Raw genomic sequence first — 21558 nt, forward strand, 5'->3', positions numbered from 1 at the left:
GAAACCTGTATGCAGGTCAGCAAGCAACAGTCAGAACTGGACATGAAACAACAGACTAGTTCCAAATAGGAAAAGGAGTATGTCAAGGCTGTATATTGTCACCCTGCTTATTTAACTTATATGCAGAGTAGACCATGAAAAATGCTAGGCTGGAGGAAGCACAAGCTAGAATCAAGATTTCCAGGAGAAATATCAATAACGTCAAATATGCAGATGATACCACCCTTATGGCAGAAAGTGAAGAAGAACTAAAGAGCCTCCTGATGAAAGTGAAAGAGGAGAGTGAAAAAGTTGGCTTAAAGCTCAACATTCAGAAAACAAAGATCATGGCATCTGGTCCCATCACTTCATGGCAAATAGATGGGGAAACAGTGGAAAAAATGGCTGACTTTATTTCTCTGGGCTCCCAAATCACTGTGGATGGTGATTGCAGCCAAGAAATTAAAAGATGCTTATTCCTTGGAAGGGAAGTTATGACCAACCTAGACAGCATATTAAAAAGCAGAGACATTACTTCACTAACAAAGGTCCATTTAGTCAAGGCTATGGTTTTTCCAGTGGTCATGTATGGATGTGAGAGTTGGACTATAAAGAAAGCTGAGCACCAAAGAATTAATGCAAGGAGATCCAACCAGTCCATCCTGAAGGAGATCAGTCCTGGGTGTGTTCATTGGAGGGACTGATGTTGAAGCTGAACCTCCAATACTTTGGCCACCTGATGTGGAGAGCTGACTCATTTGAAAAGACCCTGATGGTGGGAAAGATTGAGGACAGGATGAGAAGGGGACAACAGGATCAGACGGTTGGATAGCATCACTGACTCAATGGACATGGGTTTGGGTGGACTCCTGGAGTTGGTGATGGACAGGGAGGCCTGGCATGCTGCGGTTCATGGGGTCACAAAGAGTTGGACATGACTGAGCGACTGAACTGAACTGACATGCAAACGTTTATTCTATGTTTTCTGATACAGTGATGACTAAGATATGGTCCTGCTTCAAAAAGAATTCACAGTCTGTTTATTGTCCCAGAGGAAACATCTTTTCTGAGCACAAGACACATATACTAAACAACACTTAGTGTCTGACACATAATCAGTTCCGTTCAGTCACTCAGTCGTGTCCGACTCTTTGTGACCCCATGAATCGTAGCGTGCCAGGCCTCCCTGTCCATCACCAACTCCCGGAGTTCACTCAGATTCATGTCCATCGAGTCAGTGATGCCATCCAGCCATCTCATCTCTTTCTCTGTCATCCTCTTCCCCTCCTGCCCCCAGTCCCTCCCAGCATCAGAGTCTTCCAATGAGTCAATTCTTTGCATGAGGTGGCCAAAGTGCTGGAGTTTCAGCTTTAGCATCATTCCTTCCAAAGAAATCCCAGGGCTGATCTCCTTCAGAATGGACTGGTTGGATCTCCTTGCAGTCCAAGGGACTCTCAAGAGTCTTCTCCAACACCACAGTTCAAAAACATAGAGACTGAATATTTGTTTTATGAATACTTCTCTTGTTCAAAGGCTTCTGGACACTGACCTCTTCTCCCTCTGTGATCTCTTCTACTCCCATTCTTCAGCTGCCAATATATGCTGACAATCTCTATTTCTGCAGCCTGAAATTCTATTCCAAATTTCAGATCTGTATATCCTACTCTCTATATCTGAAAATGGATGCCTCAGGGGCTCTTCAAATTCAAGTTTTCCATTAGTGAACTCATGAGCTTCACCCATCTTTCTCTAGCCTTATTATAAACCTGGTCTGTCCTCATTTGTTCCTAATAATGTTTAAGAGAATCACCATTCACTCAGCCACAATGCCACCATTGTAAAGACTCTAATGAGGCCTATTACCTACTTCTTCATATTCATGCCTTTTTGTAATTCCCTCTCTTTGAGTATGGGCAGAATCGGTGACCTGCTTCTAACCAAAAGAACATGAGAAAAGTGATGGATATCACTCCTGTGATAATGTCACATCATATGACTCTGTCTTGGTAGCCAATTCACTATAGAAAATCTCCTTGCTTTCTTGATGATGTAAGTGTCAATGTTGGGATGGCCCATGTCACAGGAACTGTGGGCAGCCTCTGGAACATGGTGCTTATTGGGATAGTGAGAGTAAGTTAGAGCATAGAAAGTATTGGATAGAAGAGATTATGGGGAAAGAGCCTGAAAAGGTGGTTTGGGGCTAGATTATTAAAGACATTATCTGGCCAAGTGAAATATAATTTGTTACCATAACAAAGTAGTTAAGTCATTCAATAAATAGTTGTGAAGTGGCTCAGTTGTGTCCAAATCTTTGTGATCCCATGGACTGTAGCCTACTAGGCTCCTCCATCCATGGAATTTTCCAGGCAAGAGTACTGGAGTGGGTTGCCATTCCCTTTGCCAGGGGATCTTCCCAACCCAGGGATCAAACCCAGGCCTCCTGCACTTCAGGCAGATGCTTTACCATCTGAGCCACCAGGGTTTTATGCCTATTAATTGCAAACATTCTTCTAGTCACTGGAGATAGAGCTGAGAACAAAACCCCTGGCTTCAGAAGCTTATATTTGTAGGCAGAGAGTCACTGAATGGTTAAAGCAAGGTTAAATGTGAGGTCACATTTGGATTTTAGAATAAAAACTAAAAATAAAAGTTAAAAGAGAAGCATCCTATAATATTGTTTATAAGTGGAATCTAAAAAAAATGGTTAAAATATATCTATCTACAAAGCAGAAATAGAGTCACAGATACAGAAAATAAACTTATGGTTACTGGGCTATAAGGAGTTGAGTGGGATATCTTGGGAGATTAGGATTGACACATACACACTATTATACAGAAAACAGCTAGTAAGGACCTACTGTACAGCACTGGAAACTCTGCTCAATACTCTGTAATAACCTATATGGGAAAAGAACCTGAAAAAGAATGAATATGTGTATAACTGATTCACCTTGCTGTACACCTGAAACTGACGCAACATGGTAAATCAATTATATGCCAGTTTTAAAAAAAATAGATTAAAAGAGAGGAAATTGGAGGTAGGGAGAATTGGAATCCAATTCTGGAAAGTTGTAAACTAATAAAAAATATTAAAAAAAAAAAAAGCAGATAGGAAGGAGAAGTGTGAGCATGTCAGGGTAGGAAGTATAGCTGTTTACAAGTGAGTGCAACACTAGGCACACAGAGGAGTAGTGAGTGACTGTTGCTGTGAATCTGACTTTTGGCTTCATTCTCACTTTTTCGTACTCTAACCAGCTGGGTCTAAGCTGCTTGGATCTGGATTCATTAATGCACGTTCTGTGATTGGTCTTTTTAAACAGGTAAAGTTCGGTTCTTTAATTTGACAGCTCCTTCTCTGACAAAGTAGTTTTTATCCAAGGATCTATTTGCCATGTGTTAGCATTATTAGAACAGTAGCCCTTCTGCCAATTGGAAATACAATCTGTTCCTGAGAGCAGCTGCTTGTCTTCATTGAAAGAAATGACTTTATTTGAATTTTACAGTTTTCCTACCTGACTCTGGGTTTTTATTCTGTATCTGCTGCTGCTGACCTTATCCTTGTTTGGAAGCACTCTTTTGAATTTTTGCAGGAACATATTAAAAGCAGACTAACATTTTCAAAGCAAGTTACATTTACTTCAGTAAACTTTTCAAAGTGTTCTGTAGGGAAAGAATTAAACAGAAAGTCGTTCAGTCATGTTCAACTCTTTGCAACCCCATGCACTATACAGTCCATGGAATTCTCCAGGCCAGAATACTGGAGTGGGTAGCCTTTCCGTTTTCCAGGAGATCTTCCCAACCCAGGGATTAGACCCAGGTCTCCCACATTGCAGGCAGATTCTTTACCATCTGAGCCACAAGGGAAGCCCTTGTGAAAGGGAAAGAATATGTGAGCCTAAATTGAAGGGTAAATGTAGTTTGCCATTTTTCTGTTACTCATGTGTATCATCAGTGTCCCAAAATATAGGTCAGGATTAGGAAGTGAAAATGTCATGAGAGAGAATTCTAATGGAGAATATATAGAATATTTACAGGTAATTAACATCATATAAGAATGTATGGGCTTCCCTGATAGCTCAGTTGGTAAAGAATCCACCCGCAATGCAGGAGGCCTTGGTTCAATTCCTGGGTCGGGAAAATCCCCTGGAGAAGGGATAGGCTACCCACTCCAGTTTTCTTGGGCTTCCCTAGTGGGTGAAATGGTAAAGAATCTGCCTGCAATGCTGGATACCTAGGTGTGACCCCTGGGTTGGGAAGATCCCCTGGAGGAGGGCAGGGCAACCCACTCTGGTATTCTTGCCTGGAAAATCCCATGGACAGAGGAGCCTTGTGGGCAGTCCATGAGGGTCGCAAAGAGTTGGACACAACTGAACAACTAAGCACACTTAACACAAGAATTTATGTAACAAACCAATATAGTTATCTTACTAAACTGCATGCAGCCACCTTAAAATTTGGAGCTCACAGTAAAATTTAATTTGGGTTGCTCTTCAGCATTGCCACTGATAGGTTCTTTTTTTATGCTGCCTTAATCTAAAGTGGTTTTGTGAATTGAGTTTAAATACTGCTGCTAAGCTGATAATACATAATACATTTTAAAACACGAGTTCTCCATTGTCTGTAACATTCCAGTTTTACTTGTAAGGAAGATAGAGTATTGCTATTAGCATTAGATTTATCTCCGGTTCTGAGGACCAGTAAGCACCAAAGATGATAAAATTCAGTTTGTCACAGTAAAGGATCATGCAGGCAGCCATTGTGTTTTCAGTTGTATTTTACAAAATAACGTTGGATCCAGCTATACTGAATTGCTCACATTCATTCCATTTATTTTTTCTTGTTCTCCTTGTTAATATGAAGTAATCATTATAAAGTGTTCCTTTGTATACAGTTACTATTATCTCTTCCTAGGTTATTATTTCCTAAACTAGTGTCCTGCATAAGCAGGAGGTCCCATAGCCATCTAATATTGTAACTTTAAATATTGAAATTAATTTTTTTCATTCTGTCATATTTGAAATCAAGATTCATGTATTCTTTCACACACAAAAAAATATTACGGTCTTTGTGGAAGCTATATTTGGAGGGCAGAGGGAGCCACAATATAAAACAAAGAAATTATATGGTATGTTTGATGGTAATAAGTCCAAAAGGACAAAACAAGATAACAGTAACAGTGGACCTCATGGGCAAAGGGCCTTTTGGAAAATAGACTTGAAGCAAGTGAGAGAATAACTAATGCACTTATCTAGGGCAAAGGTATTCAAGGCAAAGTGGACATCTGTGCAAAGGCTATGAAACAGGAGTGTGCCTGCTTCACCAAGCAGGTAGGTTGGTAGCATTGAAGTGCAATGGGGCCAGTGAGCCTAGGAGTGTGCAAGGAGGAAAGTAGTAGAAGAGGTCAGAGGGGTAAGTGCCTCCACACTATGGGTTCATCCAATTAACTGGACAATTTGTGTAGGCAATGGGATTAGCTCATTTGACTGTTATTATTGAGCAAAGTAGCCTGTTATTTAATGTTTTGTTCTATAGAGCTGAAGATTTCAAGTTAGTACTGGTATAATAAATCAGAAATACATGGTATAACTTTCTGTTTGCAGAGTTAAGCTTCAGTTCAGTTCAGTTCAGTCGCTCAGTCATGTCCGACTCTTTATGACCCCATGAATCACAGCACGCCAGGCCTCCCTGTCCATCACCATCTCCCGGAGTTCACTCAGACTCACTTCCATCGAGTCTGTGATGCCATCCAGCCATCTCGTCCTCTGTCGTCCCCTTCTCCTCCTGCCCCCAATCCCTCCCAGCATCAGAGTCTTTTCCAATGAGTCAACTCTTCGCATGAGGTGGCCAAAGTACTGGAGTTTCAGCTTTAGCATCATTCCTTCCAAAGAAATCCCAGGGCTGATCTCCAAGTTAAGCTTAGGAGGACATTATATTAAAGAGGGGTGTCTATGTTTTCTGTAATTCCCACCAAGAAAAGTATTTTCAGTAAGATATCAAAATGACTTGTTGAACAACAAAGAAATGAATCTATGTCAAAACATCACATCTTATACAAATGAAATATACGTCTTGAAATTCTATTATTTGAAATGAGCTGTGTTAAGCTCATATACTAAATATATCTATGTAGATATATTAGTAGAAAATCAAGCTTTGTAAATATCAATGGCAAGAAATTAGAGCCATATTCATCTTCCCTATTACTTCTGGTCTAGGAGTTCATTCTTATACACTAAGAAAGATCTGGGCTTAGGCTACAGAATACTGAAAATAGACCAGATTCTGTTTACACTTAATCTACTAATTTTGCTCTAACTTATATCAAATCTCAGATTAAATAGTAGTAAAACTTCATTTCTTTAATCATTTTATAACATTGGCACATTCACTTAAACTTGCCTTTCATTTGCAATACATAGTATTCAAGTTTGCTTCTATCCTTTGGCTTGCCTAAATTTCTTAATGAAAAGAGAACTGTGATATAGGCTTTCACGGTGAGGCAAAGCACTGTGTTTAAAAACACTGAACAAAAATTTATATATTAAGTATATGTTTCTCAATGATTTATTATGGCTGGGTTGACCCATGGAAGCTGAATAGTGTCTTGTGATCCTGTATGTTGTTTTTGCCTTGAAGTCAGATAGCTTGGGTTTAGTTACAGTTCAGTTATTCGCTTGCTCTGAGCCACTACTTCCCAACTGTGGAATAAGAGGTTATACTCATACAATTATTTGAAAATCTTCTAGGAGGCACAGAGAAGATACTTCAGGGAGGGACTGCCACTGGGGTTAGGGTTGCGGTGGGATGAACATGGCTGTTCTAAGCACATCTGTTGTATATATTGAGATACTTTGTAAGATTTCACCAGAAGGAAGATTTCCAGTGTAAGAATTATTTAACAGTTGTTGTATTGGAACAGTATTCAAACAGTTTTGGCTTTCTTAGACTATTAAAAAAGGCTTGTCTGGTAGTTCAGCTGGTAAAGAATCCACCTATAATGCGGGAGATCCTGGTTTGATTCCTGGGTTGGGAAGATCCATAGGAGAAGGGATAGGCCACCCACTTCAGTATTCTGGTCTTGAGAATTCCATGGACTGTATAGTCCATGGGGTCTCAAAGAGTCAGACATGATTGAGCGACTTTCACTGTGTTGGAACAGTCTTCAATCATTTTTGCTTTCTTAGACTATAAAAAAGCTTTCACTATACTTACTCCCTCAAAGTTATAAATTGAAAGCTAAAAATTTTCACTATGTGTTTAAATGATCACAAAGAGTGTACTTTTAGAGCATATTACAAGTATTAAATTTTAAAATATAATTTTAAAAATAAAAATACTTCATCATTCTTTTACATTCATCTAGTAGTATCTATTAAACAATTAGATACATACCATTATTCATTAAAATGGACTTGAAAAATCTGTATTATAACTGTCAGAAATTTAACCTTGTTCCTTTTTGTCTTGTCACTCATATAGCCATTTCCACAGTATTTTATACTTGTGTAATATATTTTATGTTTAAATATTTTATGAATCATAGTATCTCGGGCACAAAAATATGTATATACATAAAAATGTTCACTTAAACATTTCCTGTGACCATACATTTCTAGATTTAAAAAATTCAAGATTGAGTTATCATTACATTTATTTAGTAGTATCCAATTTATCAAAATAAAATACATTATACATTTGAATATTAAGAACATAAAGTTAATTTCTTAGGCGTCTATTTCTTAAATGCGTTGGACAAGAATAATTTTTGAAGTGATTTTTTTTTTTTTTTTGCCCCTTGAGAAATATTACTTTGTGCTTGAATGAAGTTCATTCATGGAGAACCTTTTGTTCCATGTGTGGGTTTGCATATATGTTCAGTCTGGAAACTTATTTGTGACCATTATGAGATGAATGAAACTAGTTTCATTTTAGTAATGTTTCACACTCATTTGAACTGATATGGCAAACATTTATCAGCTGTTAACTAGTTTAGGTTTTCCTTCCATGTGCTTGAAGGAAAGAACTGGAAGCCACATGAATGGCAAGGAATGTGTCACCAAGTAGTAGTTTGATTCATGTCGTCAACAATTACAACAGTGTTTTAAGTTGAGCCCGTGTCTGGTGCCTTGGGGGTTTCTCTCCCAGGGAAATACCTGGTGCTGCGGTGTTAGGGACAAGTTGAGAACATGCTTTTGTAAAGTGGAAGCAAGAGGATTATGGTGAGAGATAGGCCAAAAGGCTGGATGACCTGCTTGGAGCCTGCACTCAAGGTGCTTCCAGACAGATCAGTTTCCAAAAGATAACATGTAAAAGTTAGGAAACTGAAAACACTTTCTCTTAGAACTAACCACATGGACATCTATACACATGCATGCATGCCCTAGTTTAAAAAAAAACACTGCAGTAGAGGATCTCTTGGGTCTTTTCACATTTTGTCATTCTGTGGTAAGTTGTAGGTTATCATATTATGAATTAGAAACCTAAAATCCTTTTGTAATGGGGGAAGAAAGAAGGAAACACAGATATTTCACAAATGAAAATATGCCTCACCCTTTCATATTTTGTATTTACATCAGATTGAACCTCTAAATAATGGTATTCTCCAAATCAGTTACTGTTCTCATGTGTATCTGATTGAAAAACAAACTTGAAAATTGAGTTTTAACATTTACTTGTAAGTAGATACAGAGCAAATCAGCCCTGTTTCATGCCTCTTGCCTACAGATAAAATTGAATTGACTTGAGCAGAAACACATTAAAATGTAACATGAGAAGAATATAGGAAGAGAGAAGAAGTGGCATGATAATTACCATAGAGACATTATATCGACCCTGCTATTAGTTTTTTCATGTCACTAGCAAAACTGAGAAGCAAGCTTATTAGAGTAAATACAAAGACTTATTTTTATGTGTTACAATTATATTGTTCTAATTTAGAAGAGAAGCATGACACGGCTACACGGATTCAGTGCAAACCTCTTTAGGTAATTAACTCCAGCAGCCACACGCCATTTTCAAAGAACAGGAATATACAGTTTTCACATGAGGGCTCCATAAATTTGGCTTCCTGAAATCAAGATTATGGTAATGGTCAAATGAACTTATCTACCAGATAGAAACAGATTCTCAGACATAGAGAACAGACTTGTGATTGCTGGGGTGGTGGATGGGGGGAGGTTTGGATTGGGAGTTTGGGGTTAGCAGATGCAAACTATTATATATAGAATGGATAAGAACAAGGTCTCACTCTATAGCACAGGGAACCATATTCAATAACCTGGGATAAACCATAATGGAAATGAATATGAAAAAAATATGTATGTATAACTGAATCAGACTGGTTTCAAATAGGAAAAGGAGTACATCAAGGCTGTATATTGTCACTCTGCTTATTTAACTTATATGCAGAGTACATCATGAGAAACGCTGGGCTAGAAGAAGCACAAGGTAGAATCAAGATTGTCGGGAGAAATATCAATAACCTCAGATATGCAGATGACACCACCCTTATGGCAGAAAGTGAAGAGGAACTAAGAAGCCTCTTGATGAAAGTGAAAGAGGAGAGCGAAAAAGTTGGCTTAAAGCTCAACATTCAGAAAACGAAGATCATGGCATCCGGTCCCATCACTTCATGGGAAATAGATGGGGAAACAGTGGAAACAGTGTCAGGCTTTATTTTTCTGGGCTCCAAAATCACTGCAGATGGTGATTGCAGCCATGAAATTAAAAGATGCTTACTCCTTTTAAGGAAAGTTATGACCAACCTACATAGCATATTGAAAAGCAGAAACATTACTTTGCCAACAAAGGTCCATCCAGTCAATGGATGTGAGAGTTGGACTGTGAAGAAAGCTGAGTGCCAAAGAATTGATGCTTTTATTATTATTTTTTTTTACTTTTTTTTTTTAGTTTTTTATTTTTTAAATTTTACAATCTTTAATTCTTACATGCTTTTAAACTGTGGTGATGGAAAAGACTCTTGAGAGTCCCTTGGACTGTAAGGAGATCCAATCAGTCCATTCTAAAGGAGATCAGCCCTGGGATTTCTTTGGAAGGAATGATGCTAAAGCTGAAACTCCAATACTTTGGCCACCTCATGTGAAGAGTTGACTCGTTGGAAAAGACTCTGATGCTGGGAAGGATTGGGGGCAGGAGGAAAAGGGGACGACAGAGGATGAGATGATTGGATGGCATCACCGACTCGATGGATGTGAGTTTGAGTGAACTCCAGGAGATGATGATGGACAGGGAGGCCTGGCGTGCTGCGATTCATGAGGTCGCAATGAGTCGGACACGACTGAGCGACTGAACTGAACTGAATCACTTTGCTGTACACTGGAAATTAACACAATATTGTAAATCAACTAACTAAACTTCAATTTAACAACAATAACAGCAAAACTATAGTGATGGGGATTACTTAACCCATGAACACAGGGTGGCACACTGATCACTTTCCTGGATGTGTTGAGCAGCACAAAGAGTCTTTCACTGTCCATGTAAATATACAATAACATCACCATGAAACGTGGTAGTAGACTTCTGCTGTCAAACTTGGAGGTTTAGAGGCATAAAGCACTCAGGGAGCATGACTGCTTAATGTTCTTGGGTCTTAGTAAATGTTTTAAGAAGGTTTGATGAGTATTTGTAGAAAGGAAAAAAACAAAGAAGGAAAGCAGAAAGAAAAACATATATATATATATTTTAAAAGAAACCTAGTAGAGCTTATAGATATAAATGAGTAGAATCATTCATAATAGAATGCACTCCAAGATTTTTCTAACTCATATCTTGTGTGTGTATGTATATATATACATATAGATATGTAAGTATATAATATGTGTATATGTGTCTATATGTACAAATATGTATACATATATACACATGTATAGTATATGTATATATACACACATACACATATTATACATACACATATGTATAGTATATGTATACACACACACACATACACATACACACACTCACACAGGATTATAACTAGAATGTGTGAGAGTACAGTGTAAAATATAAAAGAGCCAAGGAAGGATGGGCTATCTTGTTACTGGGAGCACACACCAGTTCTTCCTTTCTTGAGAGTGGCACAAGATACAACTATCCCCTGGAGTTATAGTCAAAGGCCATAGAATCTTCAGTCCAAAATATGGTTCTCAGAAGTAGACACAAATGAGTTGGCACCCCAGCTTCATCACTTACTGGCTATGAGACCTTGGGCAAGATATTTAACTTCTGTGTGTCTCAGTTGTCTCATTTGTGCAAAGGGCACAATAAGAGTTCCTAAAGCATCAGGATGTCGTGAAAAGTAAATGATCTAGTGTGAGTACAACCTTCCTTACTAAAGATTTATGAATGTAACAGTACAGGTCAAATTTCCTTCAATTAATCTTTGCTAAAAGGATCTTTAAGAAATGTCCCAATTAGTCAGGGTGCAGAGTTGTATGATAATAAGGATAACACAGGTTTTGAGTATGATAAATCAGAATTGATATCCTAAATCTGCTACTTAAAAGCTATGTGACTCAGAGGAAGATCCTTAATCTGTAAGATTCTCAGATTCCTCTATGTAAAATAGGATGACAGATAGTCACTGGCTCACATTTAGGACTGACAACATGCCAGACGCTGTTCTAAGAAGTTTACATGAATCAGCTCATTGAATCCTCACAGCTACCTCATGAAATCAATGCGGTATCACTATTTCTCTTAGCTACTAATTGAAGTTGTGGCCATTACCCTAATCTCACAATTGAGAGAATAACTTAGAGCTTTCATGAATGATACTAGAGTTTCAACTTCTTGAGGCCTTGAATCTTGTGCAAGGCTTCAGAAAGTCCTTTGCATCTATAAAATGGTAAGTAAACATATGGTGAGTTGAGTCTGGAAGATGACTGTCAGAAACCAAGCCTGCAATGATTGACAATGGTTTGGTGAATATGCCTTGAATAGTGTAATAATACTTCTGAAAACCTTTATCTCCTGGGAACAAGACTGGGGTTAGGTGTGTGGGAGGGTAGTCTCCTCATTCTAGTGGTATATGAACACATATGCCTTTTAAAATATATATATATATAAAAATTTATTTATTTTAATTGGAGGTTAATTACTTTATAATATTGTATTGATTTTGCCACACATGCCTTTTTAAGAGAACTGAGTGATTCCATGTGCAGCCTTTTGTAGGAGGAGAAATTGAACCATTTGAAATTCTATGGAAAGTGTACTGAAATGTACCCTAGAAATCAGACTACTAGAAGTTCAAGTCTTAGGCACTTTCTCTTAAAAAAAAAAATAAGCCTGTTGACATGCACCTATTAGAAGCAGAAGCGGGGAAAAAAAACTTTAAAGCTTTAAGATTTATATTTCTCCAAACAAAATATAAGAAGAATACACCCATAGTATGGTGGAACCTTGAATTGACCTCTATACTGCTACTAAACCACCAAGGAAAAGCAATGTATTTCTCTGGGTAGAACATTAGAAATAGGAGTATCTGCTTTTAATATAGTATGCTTTTTCCATGTGAAGATAATTCACATCAGTTTAGGCTAATACATGCTTTAGCATATATTTTCAATAATTTTCTGAGTGGTCCAAGCAGAATATTATTATGGTGGTTGTTTTTATTGTATTCATTTCCAGTTTTTGGAAGAAGAAATTGAGCCTGCAGAGAGGTGAGCTGACCTAGTCAGAGGTAAGCTAGTATTGATATTTAGTGATATGAGACCTACTTGCATAGAAAGGTAACACGAAACACATTTCCCTGTTCAATGTGACTAAATTCAATAAACAAAGATCATGATGTCAGTAATCCCATAGTTGGATTTAGATTAAATATAAATGGATTAGGTTGGCAACAAGGAGGGCCACTTCTAAATGGTATCATTGGATCTGTAATAACATGGTTTATACAGAAATATTTGGGAGTTTTGTAATATATCAATGCAATCAATATACACTGACCATTCAGATGACCATGCAAAGTATGCAAAGACCCGGTTTTGTTGATACTATTTACTGATTTAACTGTAGGCTATGTTACACCTTGTTATTTGTAGAAGCTAGCTGTGTTCTGCCTCCTCTAATTATCTCCTCCTTACTTAATTTAGGTATATTTTTATTCATTCATTTAACAAATATTTATTCAATGCTTACCTTATACTAAGCATTTCCTATCAACAGGATTCTTTTCCTCACTGAGAACAAAGTTTGATGGAAGAGGCACCTAAAAGGCTTTGCTGATGCATTGGATGTGGGAACTAAGGAATAGTAAGGAGTTATGTGGGACTCAGGCTTCTGACTTGGGCAAATGGATGGGTGGTGCTGCTATTCATTGAGAGAAGTTGTACTAGAGGAAGGGTAGATCTTTTCCTTGTCACTTTGGTGTTTTAGCTTGGCAAGGGAAAGAGATAAACTTCATTTTAGATGTGTTGAGCTTTAGAACCTTCTGGGCCATCCAAGTGGAAATGTCCAGTCTGTAGCTGGCTATACAGGCCTATAGCCGTTTAATCTCTCTGAATCACATCCCCCCTTCTCAAGGACCTTATTCTTCTGTTTATCACCTCTATTCCATTTTAAATTCCTTTTCTACACTTCTCCTTTATCTTCATCATGAAACATATTTCACATACTTAAAATCAAAGTGGTACACATATCCAACCTTGGTCTCTGTCTCCATATACTACCTATATCCTTTCATTAAGTCATTCATTCAGTCAAGAGTTATTGAGCATATACTGAATACTTTCAGGTTACTGGAGATAGAGTGATAAATAAAATCAGCAAAAGCCCTGTCTTTGTAGTGCTTCCTACAGGTAGTAAACAGATAACAGTATGTCACATAAGGAAAACTGTAAGGAAGTCAAAGAAAAATATAATAAGAAGACCTAATCTAGACTGAGAAGTCATGAAAACTTGAAGTGATATTTAAGTGAGACCTACAGGGTAAGTAAGACCTGGAAGAGCATGGAATCTGGTTAAGACTGTAGGAAGATTTGTCAGTACTCTAAGGTAGGAAAAACCATAAGCCTTTACGGTAACTGAATTAGGTCTACAGCAGATGGAATGGAGATATTCATATGGTTAAATTCAACAGAAAGAAGTAAAAGGTAAGATCATAAAAACTCATTTATTTGGAAAGTATTTATCAAGTGCCTCCTATATGCTAAATGTTCTTCTGGGCACTGAGGATTCAGCAGTGACTAAGAAAGAATCCTGCCCTCATTAAGGTGCTATGCTAGTGAAGAGAGAAAGAGGCTGAAAGGGTAGTACGGGATGTCCTGGACAGATCATACAGGGTCTTATGCTTTCATAATTAACCCTGAGGGCAATGAGAAGACATTATAGCATGCTAACCAGTGAAATTAAGCAGTGAAGGGGATGACAAAGGATGAGATGTTTGGATAGTGTCACTGACTCAATGGACACAAGTTTGAGCAAGCTCTGGGTGATGCTGAAGAACAGGGAAGCTTGGCGTGCTGCAATTCATGAGGTTCCAAAGAGTAAGACACAACTGAGCAACTGAACAACAACAAAGCAGTGAAATTACAGTGTCAGTTGTATATGTTTAAGACATCACAATGGCTAAAGTGTGATAAAGATGAATAGATTGGAGGGATCAAAAGTGAAGATAGGAGAGAAGAGAGGAGACTTAATCATCAGTAAGAGACCACAATATCCTGGACTAGGAAAACAGTCAGAATGGAGAGAAGTAGATGAGTAGATAATTTATTTTTGAGGTAGAATCAGTGAGGCTTTGTAACTGTCAGGATGTAGGGAGAGGAGGTAAAGTAAGGTAAAGATCTGTAGTCACTTCTGTATTTTTGTATTGGGAGCCTGGTGGACATTGGTATGATTACCAAAATCAAGAACACATGAGAAGGAATAGGTTTGGGACATAGTTGTAACCAGTTGCAGACATTATAATTGTGAGTTATCAAGGAAACAATTAAGCAAAAGGTGTCAATAGACAAGTGCATATATCAAAAGTGGGACCTTGAGATCTGTCCTCCGAGTGGTCTCTAGGGAATTTGTAAGCAATAATAAAATTGACTAAAATGGACATGCTTTTTTATTTTATTTTTTATATCGAGTAATTCCAGAGACAAAGTACTCTCCTTTACCAGAGCCGACTCTTCGCATCACCTGCCCCACTCCTCCTTCCTTGGTCCACCACTACAGTTGTATATGGTTGCCTGCAGAGGAGAGACAAGTCTCAGCTAGAGATTTCTTTTGGATTCATGTATGTGAGTGGTAAGAAAATCGTGAGAGGACAAGGACTATGCAGGAATCTTAAACATTGAGAAAAGCATAGTGAAGAGCCAGAGCCTTGAGAATGATGATATTTAAGGGTTAACTTACCAAGGTACCAAAGAGACTGGGAAGTATTTTCTAGAGAGGTGAAGGGAAATATCAGAAATGAGTGCTATTATAGAAGCCCAAAGAAGAGAGTGTTTACGGATTGGTCAAAGGTCAGGTAAGACAGGGAACAAGAAATGTATAGTCTTCTCTACTCAGTGTTAATTGAGGCTTCAACATATGTGTTAGGGGTCACAACAAAGACTAAAACACCTCCTCACCCCTGAGAATTTTACAGGCAAGTGAGAAAAACAAGTTACTCTGCAAAATAAAAAGCAATGTAACAAGTGTTATGAGAAATGCATGTAAAATTTTTTTTTATTATTTTGAGAAACTAGATTGGAACTAGAAGAGAAGAATGGGGACAGGGGTTGTGCCAAAGATGTCTTTATGAAAAAGGAGATATTTGTGGTCAACCTTGAAGAATGAAGCAGCCTTCAGCAGATGAAAAGAGAAAATAGGAGATTCATGAAAATAATGTGCAAATTCATGGAGCTATGCAAAAAATGTGCTGTTTTCAGTAAATGAATGCTTGGTATGCATGTGAAGAAGTAGCAGGAGACTGAAAATAAGTCAAAGTCACCTTGTGAGTTGTCATGTGCCATGCTAAGAATGTTTGAACATTTTTTAAACTGTATGAAATAAGGACTGAGGTTGTACAATCCGTGACGCCAAAGATATTTTATTCACATATTGATATATCAGCTTGTATCTCACCTGCTTTACAAAATAATTTGAACTGATTATCATTGTTTCATTTTAAAATGTAATATTAAAGTCAAAATATACATATGTGTGTATAAAATGCTTGTAATTTCATAAAAAGTTCACTTTCCAAAGCACTTTCAAATTTATCTCACTCCATGAACTCATCAAGTACTAAAAATACAAACACACACACACACAATCTCTGCCTTCTACATGTTTCCAAAAATTTCACAAATCTTAGGGTTCATAATTGTTCCTGCTCAGGAACCGGTGACTTTGGTCGTAAAATATTGTACATTTTCAAGAACAAAATTGGCCTCATGGGGATACCTGAGAACCTATTAGAGGCAATATTTGGTATAGCTCATTTACATCCATGTTGTATTCTTTCCAAAAAGTGCAGTCTCTCTTCTATCTGAAGTATCCCCTTTCTAAATTATAACCATGGTGTGTTTTCTTTGACTCCAGATTGTTTTTATCCTCTGATGGTTCTCAGGAATCTGAGTGAATTTGCCCATCTGCTTTGGGAAGATTTTCCCAGGTTGTAACTTTTGGGTAACTGCTATTAACATAAAAATTGAATTGCTCAGGCCTCTTGCTGATTAGGCTCTCAAACATGCTGCAGATGTATTAGTACATGTTCATCCATCACCAACTACAGTCACTTTTGAACTATTGCAATTCCAAGAGTCAATGTTATCTATTGACACAAATATCAAAGAAAGTGAAGTCGCTGGTCGTGTCTGACTCTGCGACCCCGTGGACTGTAGCCTACCAGGCTCCTCCCTCCATGGGATTCTCCAGGCAAGAGCACTGGAGTGGGTTGCCATTTCCTTCTCCAGGGGATCTTCCCGACCCAGGGATCGAACCCTGGTCTCCTGCCTTCCAGGCAGACACTTTAACCTCTGAGCCAAAGCCTTAGTCAAGAAAAGACCATTAGTAAACTTTTGATGGTGAATAAGTGTGGTCAGTTAGTTGATTAGCTTTTCCCTTTCAAAATTCTTAGCAAATGTCTCTGGTGCTGCTGCTAAGTCACTTCAGTCGTGTCCAACTCTGTGTGACCCCATAGATGGCAGCCCACCAGGCTCCCCTGTCCCCGGGATTCTCCAGGCAACAACAATGGAATGGGTTGCCATTTCCTTCTCCAATGCATGAAAGTGAAAATTGAAAGTGAAGTCACTCAGTTGTGTCCGACTCTTCGCGACCCCATGGACTACAGCCCACCAGGCTCCTCCGTCCATGGGATTCTCCAGGCAAGAGTTTTGACAGTTAAACCTTTAGACAATATAGCTAAAAAATCTTTTCAATGTATATATGTATAGTTCTTCTCTCCTGAAATGGAATGCTTTAGTAACAAATATGGCACAAGTATACGCATTGCATGTGTATGCTATCACATTCCTTAAATAGTATAGTAACTCTCCTGCTATTAGCAAAGGAAATGGAAATCGAAGAATGTCTAGACATGGATTTCAGTCATTCTAAGTCTACATTATATGAATGAAGGTAGTATACATGGCTACATCTATTTGTGCATCTCCACTGAATCCATTTAAGTTTTTACCAAACATATGGACCCTGACAACATACCTGGGAAACCCTATTCAGAAATGTAATGGTAAATGAATGCATGTCCCGTGCTCATTTACCTTTAGATGAGCAGGCCGCAGAGACTTTCAGAGGACTGGCAGTCTCTTATCAAGCAGTTTACAAGGTTAATTGTTGACTTAAATGTAGGTATGTAGATACGTTAGTATAATCCACAGTCAAACAGTGGGAGACATGTCTCCATGGGTCTCTCATTTAATAAGTCGTTTGATCGAGCAACATTGACATCTTTGTTCCAGACACTTCTCAAGGATGTCTGTGTAGCAATCTGCCTTGAAGATAGAGACAGTGTCTCCCTCTAGGGCAGAGAACAGGTATGCTTTCTTAGCAGGATAATGAAAATAATGTTGTCTGGGGCAAATATTAGCAGCACTTTTATAAGATTGTTTAAGCACAGGGTTTCTCAGTTGGGACCCAGAACTTCTGTCTGGACACCATCCATCTGGGTGATTGTGTATCATCCCCATGGGACTTATGGGGATGGGCAAGAGGAACTAAAGAAAGTATGAAGCTTGTTCTGCCTGCTCTTCAGTTTATCATAAGTCCTTTGTTTCTGACTCAGGAATCTTATGTCTTCTGCTGACATGTATGAAATTGTGGCAGGCTAACTTTTATCTTTTAAGCATGATAAAAACCCAGGCACTTCATAGTTCTTAGCAACATTAATAAACAACTCATGTTAATGTTCTAATGACTGTAGGGTATCACAAATTAAAATTGTGTGCAGATTAATAGATCAGGATAATGGTGAATGAAGAGTCAGTCAAAATATTAGCAACATCTTAGATGCCTCTATTAGAGACGGAAATGGCAACCCACTACAGTGTTATTGCCTGGAGAATCCCAGGGACAGAGGAGCCTGGTAGGAGGCCATCTATGAGGTCGCACAGAGTTGGACACGACTGAAGCAACTTAGCAGCAGCAGCAGCAGATGCCTCTAAGTACAAGCTTATTAATGTTAAACTCATTATCAAACACTTGCATCTTACAGAACAATAAAGATCATGAAATACACAAAGAAGTGTAAATACTTCATGTAAGAGGGTCATGGTGTTTTATTAGAAGGTAAGTGGCTTGGGCTTGCACTCTCTAAAAGAACTGACATGCATTGGTTACAAGCACTGACGTGGCTATGTGTGCGTAATGCCATTTAAATAACAAGTTAGAATGGAAATGTCATTAAACAAGTAATCTGATGTCACATTAATAAATCACAGTGGTATGATTGAAAACAACTTTTAAAAAAGGAAGCAATTTCAGATAAACTTAATTTTGTGTATAAGCCAGTAAATTTAAAGTATGTGACAATTCATAGAGAATTGCCTGTGGGTCAACCCAAGACGGGCGGGTCATGGTGGAGAGGTCTGAGAGAGCGTGGTCCACTGGAGAAGGGAATGGCAAGCCACTTCAGTATTCTTGCTTGAGAACCCCATGAACAGTATGAAAAGGCAAAATGGTAGGATAACAACAGAGGAACTCCCCAGGTCATTAGGTGCCCAATATGCTACTGGAGATCAGTGGAGACATAACTCCAGAAAGAATGAAGGGATGAAGCCAAAGCAAAAACAATACCCAACTGTGGATGTGACTGGTGATAGAAGAAAGATCCGATGCTGTAAAGAGCAATATTGCATAGGAAGCTGGAATGTCAGGTCCATGAATCGGGGCAAATTGGAAGTGGTCAAACAAGAGATGGCAAGGATGAACGTCGACATTCTAGGAATCAGCGAACTAAAATGTACTGGAATGGGTGAACTGAACTCAGACGACAATTATATCTACTACTGCGGGCAGGAATCCCTTAGAAGAAATGGAGTAGCCATCATGGTCAAGAAAAGAGTCTGAAATGCAGTTCTTGGATGCAATCTCAAAAATGACAGAATGATCTCTATTCATCTCCAAGGCAAACCATTCAATACCAGAGTTATCCAAGTATGTGCCCCAACCAGAAACGCTGAAGAAGCTGAAGTTGAACGGTTTTATGAAGACCTACAAGACCTTTTAGAACTAACACCCACAAAAGTTGTCCTTTTCATTATAGGGGACAGGAATGCAAAAGTAGGAAGTCAGGAAACACCTGGAGTAACAGGCAAATTTGGCCTTGGAATGCGGAATGAAGCAGGGCAAAGACTAATAGAGTTTTGCCAAGAAAATGTAATGGTCATAGCAAACACCCTCTTTCAACAACACAAGAGAAGACTCTACACATGGACATCACCAGATGGTCAACACCGAAATCAGATTGATTATACTCTATGCGGCCAAAGATGGAGAAGCTCTATACAGTCAACAAAAACAAGACCAGGAGCTGACTGTGGCTCAGATCATGAACTCCTTATTGCCAAATTCAGATTTAAATTGAAGAAAGTAGGGAAAACCGCTAGACCATACTGGTATGACCTAAATCAAATCCATTATGATTATACGTGGAAGTGAGAAATAGATTTAAGGGCCTAGATCTGATAGATAGAGTGCCTGATGAACTATGGAATGATGTTCGTGACATTGTACAGGAGACAGGGATCAAGACCATCCCCATGGAAAAGAAATGCAAAAAAACAAAATGGCTGTCTGGGGAGGCCTTACAAATAGCTGTGAAAAGAAGAGAGATGAAAAGCAAAGGAGAAAAGGAAAGATATAAGCATCTGAATGCAGAGTTCCAAAGAAAAGCAAGAAGAGATAAGAAAGTCTTCTTCAGTGATCAATGCAAAGAAATAGAGGAAAAGAACAGAATGGGAAAGACTAGAGATCTCCAAGAAAATTGAAGATACCAAGGGAACATTTCATGCAAAGATGGGCTCGATAAAGGACAGAAATGGTATGGACAGAAGCAGAAGATATTAAGAAGAGGTGGCAAGAATACACGGAAGAACTGTACAAAAAAGATCTTCACGATCCAGATAATCATGATGATGTGATCACTAATCTAGAGCCAGACATCTTGGAAAGTGAAGTCAAGTGGGCCTTAGAAAGCATCACTAGGAACAAAGCTAGTGGAGGTGATGGAATTCCAGTTGAGCTGTTTCAAATCCTGAAAGATGATGCTGTGAAAGTGCTACACTCAATATGCCAGCAAATTTGGAAAACTCAGCAGTGGCGACAGGACTGGAAAAGGTCAGTTTTCATTCCAATCCCAAAGCAAGGCAATGCCAAAGAATGCTCAAACTACCACACGATTGTACTCATGTCACAGGCTAGTGAAGTAATGCTCAAAATTCTCCAAGCCAGGCTTCAGCAAGACGTGAACCGTGAACTTCCTGATGTTCAAGCTGGTTTTAGAAAAGGCAGAGGAACCAGAGACCAAATGGCCCACATCTGCTGGATCATGGAAAAAGCAAGAGAGTTCCAGAAAAACATCTATTTCTGCTTTATTGACTATGCCACAGCCTTTGACTGTGTGGATCACTATAAACTGTGGAAAATTCTGAAAGAGATGGGAATACCAGACCACCTGACCTGCCTCTTGAGAAATCCGTATGCAGGTCAGGAAGCAACAGTTAGAACTGGACATGGAACAACAGACTGTTTCCAAATAGGAAAAGGAGTACGTCAAGGCTGTATATTGTCACCCTGCTTATTTAACTTCTATGCAGAATACATCATGAGAAACGCTGGACTGGAAGAAACACAAGCTGGAATCAAGATTGCTGGGAGAAATATCAATAACGTCAGATATGCAGATGACACCACCCTTATGGCAGAAAGTGAAGAGGAGCTAAAAAGCCTCTTGATCAAAGTGAAAGAGGAGAGTGAAAAAGTTGGCTTAAGGCTCAACATTCAGAAAATGAACATCATGGCATCTGGTCCCATCACTTCATGGGAAATAGAAGGGGAAACAGTGGAAACAGTGTCAGACTTTATTTTTTGGTCTCCAAAATCACTGCAGATGGTGAC

General features: G+C 38.6%; 1 pseudogene; it reads left to right on the plus strand.

Moving 5' to 3' along the window:
• The first annotated feature begins 19122 nt into the window (after nt 1–19122).
• On the plus strand, nt 19123–20049 carry LOC138930002 (craniofacial development protein 2-like; annotated as a pseudogene).
• Nucleotides 20050–21558: the final 1509 nt, after the last annotated feature.

The sequence above is a fragment of the Ovis canadensis genome, chromosome X (assembly GCF_042477335.2).
Source record: "Ovis canadensis isolate MfBH-ARS-UI-01 breed Bighorn chromosome X, ARS-UI_OviCan_v2, whole genome shotgun sequence".
NCBI classification, from domain to species: domain Eukaryota; kingdom Metazoa; phylum Chordata; class Mammalia; order Artiodactyla; family Bovidae; genus Ovis; species Ovis canadensis.